The sequence below is a fragment of the Euprymna scolopes genome, chromosome 22, assembly GCF_053919585.1.
Source record: "Euprymna scolopes isolate OS-2025 chromosome 22, ASM5391958v1, whole genome shotgun sequence".
In the NCBI taxonomy this organism is placed as follows: domain Eukaryota; kingdom Metazoa; phylum Mollusca; class Cephalopoda; order Sepiida; family Sepiolidae; genus Euprymna; species Euprymna scolopes.
Window position 1 is genome coordinate 19,824,488 of NC_136503.1, and position 10,120 is coordinate 19,834,607.

A 10,120-nucleotide genomic window follows, 5' to 3' on the forward strand; every position below is an offset into this window, starting at 1 on the left:
ACGGAATTTGCATGAATTAAAATATAACGTTTAAACGTAATTTACTACCTGTTATGAGATAATCACCTTTAGTAAACTATTACGTGTAATTATATTCATGCAGATATTCTACATGATTTATATATGCATAATATTTGAGTAAAAAGGTCTAGCAAACACAAACCTCTTTCTATATATATTCATGTATGCGTATATATATTTGTTTAAAACATTCCCCTACCAAACTCCCGGGTCAGTTTTTGTCTACAGACACGAAACTTAATGCATAGGGTATCCAAACCCATGCGAAACTTGATATTTCAGTTCTAGCCCGGGTAAATCAGTGCAAAAGTGTGAAAATTAAAAAAAAAATCAATTTTCCAGGTGAAGCTCGAACGGCGGCATTACACATGTGCATGCATAACGTAATAGCTATTAGTTTATGTTTTAATTTTAGCCTTGTCTTCATAGCCCAGGCATTAACGGCAAAGGAAAAATAAATCGTAAGCTAAACGAGTTTCGGTGGTGGCGCACGAGTCATTTTTTTAAATCATTATTATATATTGGGTCCAGTATAATATAATAATAAATATAATATCTGCATTAATTAAAATATCATATTTAAACGTATTTTAATAACACAAATTAATCCTTCTACCCGGAAATAGCTAAAGAAATAAAAACAATCTATCCCTGTGGATTAAGTAAAAGGTTAAATACGAAATTCTATACATATTTCCGAGTTTGACATTCAGATTCCTAAGTCCGGCCAGAAGATCCCGAAATTCGAAAAGATATAGCTGAAGAGGTCGGAAATTACAACGGCCAAAACGTTGTGAATGTAAAAACAAAGCATGATGTAAAATTTACTCGGAATAAGTAAAACAATGCATAATAGAATGTCTTACAAAGTAATTTTTATGACTGACTTGTTGGTTTGTGATAAATAATCATTAGAAGTCGATATTTCTAAAGGAAACTTCTCTACGTTTGAATGTACGTTGAATGTTGGTTTGTGTAAAGAGTAAAGGATACTGTTGAATAAACTTTTTTCCTCATTTTCAACAAGTCTTTTCAGAAAGACAAGAATCGAATATCGATTAATCGCCACCAAAGTTGGTAAATATCTATAGGAACATTGTCATGTTTTCCAGCGATAAATGTCGTTTGATAATCGAAAGAAGTTATTTGTTGGGATTTCTAAGCCAAATTTCGCATTGTCGTCCGAATCGAACAATGGCGACATTCCGGGTCCAAGACTGGTTACTGCTTGTGCGAATCCGCCTACCAATGCTCACACGTTTTGCCGGTTGCTTTTCATATCGATCAAATCGATCCTGAGAGACTGACATGTGTTCCATTTTCAATTCCTTCTTAATAAACAGCGAGTGTCCATTGATTGATTGGTCGGCTTTTCTTCTTCTTCCACTTTTTTTCTCTCCGCTTGACGACATCATCACCATTTTCGCCGAGAGCAGCCATTTTTTTTTCATTTCGTTTTTTTTTTTTTTTTTTTTTTTTTTTTGTCCTTTCATGAAAAATATCCGTCTTTTTTCTACACCTTTTTTGTTTTTCTTTGTCTTTCGGGTTTTTTATTCATGTCATCTCTATTCAATACGTGGTTTTCCTATTTCATCCCGCCTTCCTTTAAAGCTAGCAATATTTAATCGTACAACCATACGAGCTTTAATATGTCGATTAATTCTACACTTATATGTTAATACAGTTATGAAACAACCGTGTGTGTGTGTATTTCTCGTGTTAGCGTAACTTTTTAAATTATGTATATTTTACAATGGAGTTACAATTTATCAAGGCCCGAAGGCAACTCGAAGAAGATTAATGAATATAAGTTAGGCAGAATTTAGATTATTTAAGCGGAGGGCTCAACAAGAACTTGTTTACATTGAACTTGAAGGCTACCATATTTTAATCGGTCAGGATGCAGGCCAGTCGAACAGTGTTACACGGGCGGGCGGTTCTAAGACAGAAGCTTTGTTCATGGAATTTACATTTAAATTTAGGCCACAGATAGAGAGTGGGGGGAATTGTTGATAGTTGTTGTAGCTAGTCGAGTGTTTTAATGAAAGTTTGGCAAAGAGGGGCCATAGATTGGAGCTCAAGAGAAAAACTGCCATGAAAATAATGATAGATTAGAGACAAGCGCGAACTTTTTGAACTTTTTGAAGGTTGGAAAAGGCGTGCTGAGCTGTTCCTTCACAAATGTGACAACAGTTTTCCATCATAGGACGTATTTAGCTCTTATACAGATAGACGATTGCATCGGCAGTGAGATATCTACTGGAACATTAAAATGATCCAACCATTTGTCCAGCGATCTTGGCAACAGATTTGATGTATGTGTTCCATCTTAGATCAAGAGAAAAGATCAGTTCCAGAAGCTTATCAAGACATGGCGCATCCCCAAGACGAGATGCATTCATTTCATTATTGAATTATCAATTTCTTTTTACTAATACATTTATTTTTTTTTAAAAAATGCTTTAGCGTAAAATACTAACATACAAATTAAAATAAATTTATATTTCGACATTTTTAGATGAGAATTAACAATTCGTACGATTTGGATTATTCGGACTACTGTTCTCACTTTAATTGTTATTTTAACAACGTTTCGAGCGACTTAACCTCTGACATTCTTCAGGTGTATTTTGTCGAACTCGGAAGTCTGCATGGAATTTCGAACGAGACTCCTTATTTACTCGGCGAGTGTAGCATGCTCTTGTTCCGTCAGTCATGATAGGGTAAGAATCCTAAATAATTCGCAATTGTATTTTGAGTGTCACCCGAATTGAAGATTGAACCGTCAACCTCTACAAGGGTACTTTATCTTCTATGCCACGGGATATTGCCAACAATTCTAGTATAGGATTTTAGTAACTAATTACCCCTTTTTGTTGCGAAAACTTACTCATCATCATTATAGATCCCTATTTATTACTTTATATATATATATATATATATATATATATATATATATATATATATATATATATATATATATACTGAAAAGATAGCAATCGTTACCCTAAATTGAATGAGGATCACCGAATGTTTAACACTCTCTCATTTTTATTGTTATCGAATCCGGTGTAATCGCCCATTTTTCATTTAAATCGATTGTCCTAGTTGGAGACCAACTTGGTCCAAAATACATTGTAGCTACATTGCATTGTAGAGAATATACTGTTGATTATTTAAATTATTTTCATATAACGGCTTGCATTCAAGTTTAAAATGCAAATGTGAAGTATCATGGTTCAAGTGTGCTCTAGACAGAAACATTCATATCAAAGAATATACTGTTCATTGTTTTTGTCTGGTCTTACTGCATGTGCGGTGATAATGGCTTGAATTGGAGTTTAAAATGTAAAAATCAAGTATAATGGTTCAATTTAATCTAAAAACCAAGGTTAGGTGTATATACACTTACAAAATGCTTGGGTTGATTTTCAATGTTTTAAACTTTTGATAAGTTATAATAATAATAATAAGTGTTTAGCAGCGTATTGGTTTTTTAGAGAGATTGTAAAATGCCAGTAAAATTAAATTATTAGTAGGAAATTAGGATATGATTCTACATATATATATATATATATGATTTTACATATATATATATATATATATATATATATATATGTTTTGAGAAAAATAGAAAAACCGAATGAAATTATTAAAATAATCAACGTTTCGTCCTTATTTCAGAGGACATCTTCAGGATATTGAAGTAAAAATGCAAGAAAAGAAAAAGTTGTTACATGGGATGGAATATATATATATATATATATATATATATATATATATATATATATATATATATATATACAACAACTGTCAACACGCGTACATAGGTGAAACACAGCGAAAATTGAAATTAAGACTTTACGAACATAGAAGAGATATAAGGAATGGTAACGCCCTAAATACACTCTTTTGCCATTGTGCAGAACACGATCACTCATTTAATTTAGATCAAGCGAAAATTATTAAATACGTGATAGATAGAGCTAAAAGAAGACTTTTAGAATCAGTACTAATATTAAATACTAATACTATTACGCAAAGAAAAAGCTTCTGCCATTTAACCCCTAGCATAGGGAAAATAATAATCAAAGAACAAAATATCAAAACAGATCCTGGCTAACCGTTTTTCCTTAAATATTTCAACAAAATGAATAAGTTTACAGGAGGAAAAAAAAATGTACATATTTATTTTAACGCATTTTTAAAAGTGTATATATAGACATCGAACAACCCAACCTTTCCATACGCACACATATGTTTGTCCTTCCCGACATGGGTAAGATTCAAAAACTGTTCTCGTTTTCGTACGATCTATGACTTTTTCTTTTCTTGCATTTTTACTTCAATATCCTGAAGATGTCCTCTGAAATAAGGACGAAACGTTGATTATTTTAATAATTTCATTCGGTTTTTCTATTTTTCTCAAAACATAACGTCAACCACCGCTGGTATTTTTACATTTCTTATATATATATATATATATATATATATATATATATATATATATATATATATATCCAGAACACCGAAATGGAGCAACGATGATCCTGTCCAGTATTAGATGGGTGACCATTTTGGAAGCCTTGGCACCGTATGTACCGCGAAAAGTTGTAGAAATTTCCTGGATGGTATCTGGGGGTGCATTAATTCACGAGGAGAGATGACCCCCCAAGTCTTAGTTAAGACATGAATTTAGGAGAAGGATAACTCTAAAGGAAAAAGCCTACAGTCTACTGTATGCTCTATCTTGTGGCAGACATTTGCACCGACAAAAAATAGCAGTAATAACAAAGTGCATGGTTGGTTCTACACAAAGTCTACACCACTATAAACAAATCATTTATGTGGATTTTCGTACAACTTAGCTGTTGTGGCAGAACCGCAGAACTTTTGTACTTGCATTGAAGCGTCTAATGCTAAACAACCCTCACAGTAGTTCGGTAGCAGATATAGACACCATCGGAGCAACCCTCTTAATTCCATCCGAAAGACCACGGTGAAATACAAAGCAAAGGGTGTGGGTGCTGGAATGTCTCCCTGCTTAACACCATTTTCTACTGAAATAGAATCAGCCAGTTTTCCCCGAACGTTTATCACAGCCTTCATATCATCATGGAAGGGCTTCAAGATGGTAACGAACTTGTCAGGACACCAAGATTTTTCAGAATCTCCCACAAAGCATCCCTATTTACTGTATCAAATACATACATAGACACATACAAATGCACATACAAATATATATATATATATATATATATATATATATATATATATATATATATATATCGTATAAAGGCCATAAATCTTCCCGGTTATACTCTGCTCTCAATATTTGTCCCGCATGTCACACAAGGCTATCCCTGTTCCCACGAACAAAGCATGATACACAAGTTACTTGTTGCGCAGGCATAGTTCCTATTCGCGTGCTCTTTTGATAATCATGTCCTTACATAAGTGTTAATGCTTGCATTATATTTTGCTCTCTATAACTTTCTTGCTAAGGCATCCTTATATTTCCATATCTACAAGTTTAAGATTCTCTTACGGTTTGTCTTTATACAAAGTAAACGGACGTCCCACATTCCGACTACATTCATTTAATTTATTGTGAGTGAGTTGCTTCGGAAGTCGATTTTCATCCATGCGGACAAGGTAACCTGCCCAGCGAAATAGGAAATTCGTTAAAAACTCTTCATTGCGGAATATGCCACACCATTCAAATAAATACGAATTAGGAACGATATATATGTGTACGTGTGTGTGTGTGTGTGTGTGTGTGTGTGTGTGTGTGTGTGTGTGTGTGTGTGTGTGTTCAGGGGAAATCATTCTTTCTCAAATATATTTCACTCGTTATTTATATAAATTCTTTTTATTTATAAAGCTCAATGTATGTTTAATGTAACTACAGAGCATCTATATATATCAAAGGTAAAACGCGTTTTTGTATGTCCAGCAAAGGCTTTTTTCGGGGGTGGGGGATTCCCGAGAGGGTTACTATTTTTTACAACTTTTTATATACTTCCCAGGTCATAATATCTATGAGTTGCGAACGGACGTCGTGTCTACATTTATTTTGATCGACTTTTATCAAATTCACGCTATTCCATCTTCTCGCGTGTTTGTTTGATTTCCTCTATTTTCTTTATCTATGTCCGTTAAAAAGCCATGATTAACTTTTAATATATTTTCTTCGTGTTTGCTAAATAGCATTTTTTTTCAAATTAGATCTAATATTTGCTAATGACTTTTCCTCTGAGAAGATCAGCCTACATCGCAAATCCATGGGTGAAGGAAAAAACTCTGAATTGTATTCTCTATTCAAACAATAAATTTCTGCTATAAAAATTATATTTTTTCTGAATGGAATTTAAACAAACACTCTACATATATATATATATATATATATATATATATATATATATATATATATATATATGTATATATATATAACAATATATCCACAAAAATGTATATATATATATATATGTTTATATATAATCTTATATCCACAAAAATGTATATATATATATATATATATATATATATATAATGTTATATCCACAAAAATATATTACATAAAGAGGCGTAAAATATAACGCAAAAAATTCATGTTGAACAATTTTTCTCTATTAAATAGTTTCTGCTTAACTTATTTTTAAACAATTTTTAGAGCGGTGCGAGTTAACGAGTTAAGGAAATCGAATCCGATGAATGGTGAATTTTACATAATAAAATAATTCGCTAATATTATTCATCTGGTTTATGAGAATATATATATATATATATATATATATATATATATATATATATACTTGTATATGTGTCAATATGTGTATAAGTTCAATCACGAGTACGTGTGCGTTTATTCACGAATATATTTACATGAGTAAATGTTCTTCGATAGGTTTTGTATCGGAATGCTCCCGATAAGTATCGATAATCGAAGAACTTCGATTAAAGAAGGAATAATCTGATTTTGACCGAAGTTAACACCCTTATAGAGCCTAACATCACAAGTGAATTTGAGAAGTTTTATCACTGCATATGCAGAAGAGATCAATGTCAAAATTAACTGTATATTCTTTGATAAGACAGGGGTGGATTTGAAAGGAGTGTTTCTGTTTAGAGCACAATTGAACCTTGATATTTGACGTTTACGTTTTCAATTTTAATTCAAGCCATTATATAAAATAATTTTATAAAATCAACAATAGGTTTTCTAGAGTGCAATATAGAACTACAATGTATTGTAGACTAAGTTACTGTGGAAGGTGTGCGAAGCTACCACCCGATGCGCCGTGATGGGTCCTCGACTAGAGCAGTCAATCAATCGATTTGTTTGAAAAATGGGCGATTTCGATGGCAATTAAAGTATTGGAAATGTAGAACATTCGTTTACGCTATGTCAACCTAGGCGTCTTTGCTAGTATATATATATATATATATATATATATATATATATATATACAGAGTGACTCAAAAAAAACAAAAGCTAAATGGAGGCCATCTAGAACATATGCTGTAGAACGGAGGAAAAAAGGCCAAAGACCCTAGTGTTTTGATGTGATGTTTTGAATATAATAAATTAGTTATGACCAAAGTTTCATTTCATTCGGACAAAACACTAAGAAACGGGGCCTAATTAGAGGTGGGACCCGTTTTTTTCTTTTTTGGTCACCCTGTATATGCTAGTATATATATATATATATATATATATATATATATATATATATATATATATATATGCTAGTATATATATATATATATATATAATAATATATATGCTAGTATATATGTATGCGAGTATATATATGCTAGTATATATATATATATATATAATAATATATATGCTAGTATATATGTATGCGAGTATATATATTCTAGTATATATATATATAATATATATATGCTAGTATATATGTATGCGAGTATATATATGCTAGTATATATATATATATATATAATATATATGCTAGTATATATGTATGCGAGTATATATATGCTAGTATGTATATATATATATAATATATATGCTAGTATATATGTATGCGAGTATATATATGCTAGTATATATATATATATATATATATATATATATATATATATATATAGGTGTGCATGTGTGCGTACATGCATATTCTTTTATGATGAACCATTGTTTGTCCCGACAAATGTTAGACAAGTTATGCCGATTGTTCTTTCACTAAGGATTAATTCAGAGTATTAAAAGCTGACAAGATAGAATCAAAGTCGGCGCCATGTTTGATTGACAAATAACGTTGTATACTTTTATCATTCTGTGTGTCTACAAGGGGATCGTTTTTCTTTAATTGAATTTTCTTTTTTCCACGCGTCGTTTAACGTTGTTTAAAAGGACGATTACCATTCATCGTAAAGAGACACAGTTAAAAGAGGTCGCTCAAAGATAGTTCGCAGCAAATACGTCCTATATAATATATAATGACACTCCGAAAACAACCATGCAAGGTTTGATACAATTGCATTGTTATGAATTCTATTAACATTGTTATATTTTTATTTTAATTCATAACATGCTTAACTTAATACGATTTCCTCGGTTATTAAAACGTAATTTTAACATTTTGATTGTGCGCCTTTAACTTGATTGCATATGTGTCTACCTTGATCAGACCTATGTATCTAATCGTCGGCCAAGTCGATTTTTAATTCCAACTAGTCAGTTTATGTTTCAAAATGATCATATTGTTCTACTTGTAAGGAAACGTTGAAATTTCAATCCATTTCATCGAATACATATTTTATCCAACTATGAACCGCTAAATATTATTGGTTGATTATTTATGTTAACAATGTAATTGTATGTCGCTACACATGGTTAAATTGCAAACTGTCGTCAATATTTCATCGCGAATTATTATTTCCGACTAGCAATGTAATCAATGACATATTTCATTTAAATTTAAAATTCCAATCATAATTTTTTCAAGTTAACAATTATTAATTATTATGGATATTTAAATAATGTAAAAAAATAGATAGAACTGTTACTTGATATTAAACATATTTGATGAGAACAATTACCTAGGATTACAGTGGCTGCATTCTAACGTTCTAAGAATAGAAACGATACAAAAATGTGAAATGAGTAATAGAAACGTAGTATTATTCCCCACATATACACACACATACATACACACACACATATATATATATTAATATATATATATATATATATATATATATGTGCATTAAATATATATATATTCATATTTATATTTATTTAAAACTGTATATAAGGTCTGAAAACATTGGTACCGTCGGTTTCAAGCATTGCATAAGGGGACCAGTTAATGGTAAATAATGTTAGGCTCTCGTCAGCCATATTGTTTTCTGTTTGAGCAAAATTCAGGACCGGTCATATTGTCTATAATGATGTTCATTTTTATTTAACTATAGCTTATCTGTCTCTATTTCTATATATTTTATTGTATTTTAATATCAATGTTTTATTGAATATATTTTTACGAGACATTCTGTATAGTTTTAAATAAATAAATATTAAGCTTTCATAATGAAATCGAACACTTTGTTGGAATTCTTTCCCATAAAACAGTAAACAAATATATATATATATATATATATATATATATATATATATATATATATATATATATATATATATATATATATATATCAGCATTGCCCGGTTGTGAAATACGATTAATCATGATATTTTTTTATCAATAACGATTTCGTATTTATTATTAAATTATATTATATTGGACACAGTATATAGTAATGATATAAAAAGTTTTAAAAATAAACTGACTCGTGCGCCACCACTGATAATCGAAGCAAAAACTTTTAGCTTATGATTTATTTTGTCCTCTACTTTAATGACGGAGCTATGAAAATATTTTCTGCAAGGCTAAAAATTAAAACATTAACCAATAGCAAATACGCTATGTATACATATTCATAATTCCGTCGTTCGACCTTCACCTGGAAAATTTCATATTTTTTTTTAATTTTCACACTTTTGTACCGATTTTCTCGGGCTAAACCCCACATATAAGATTTCGCATGTGTTCAAATACCTTAGGTATGAAGTTTA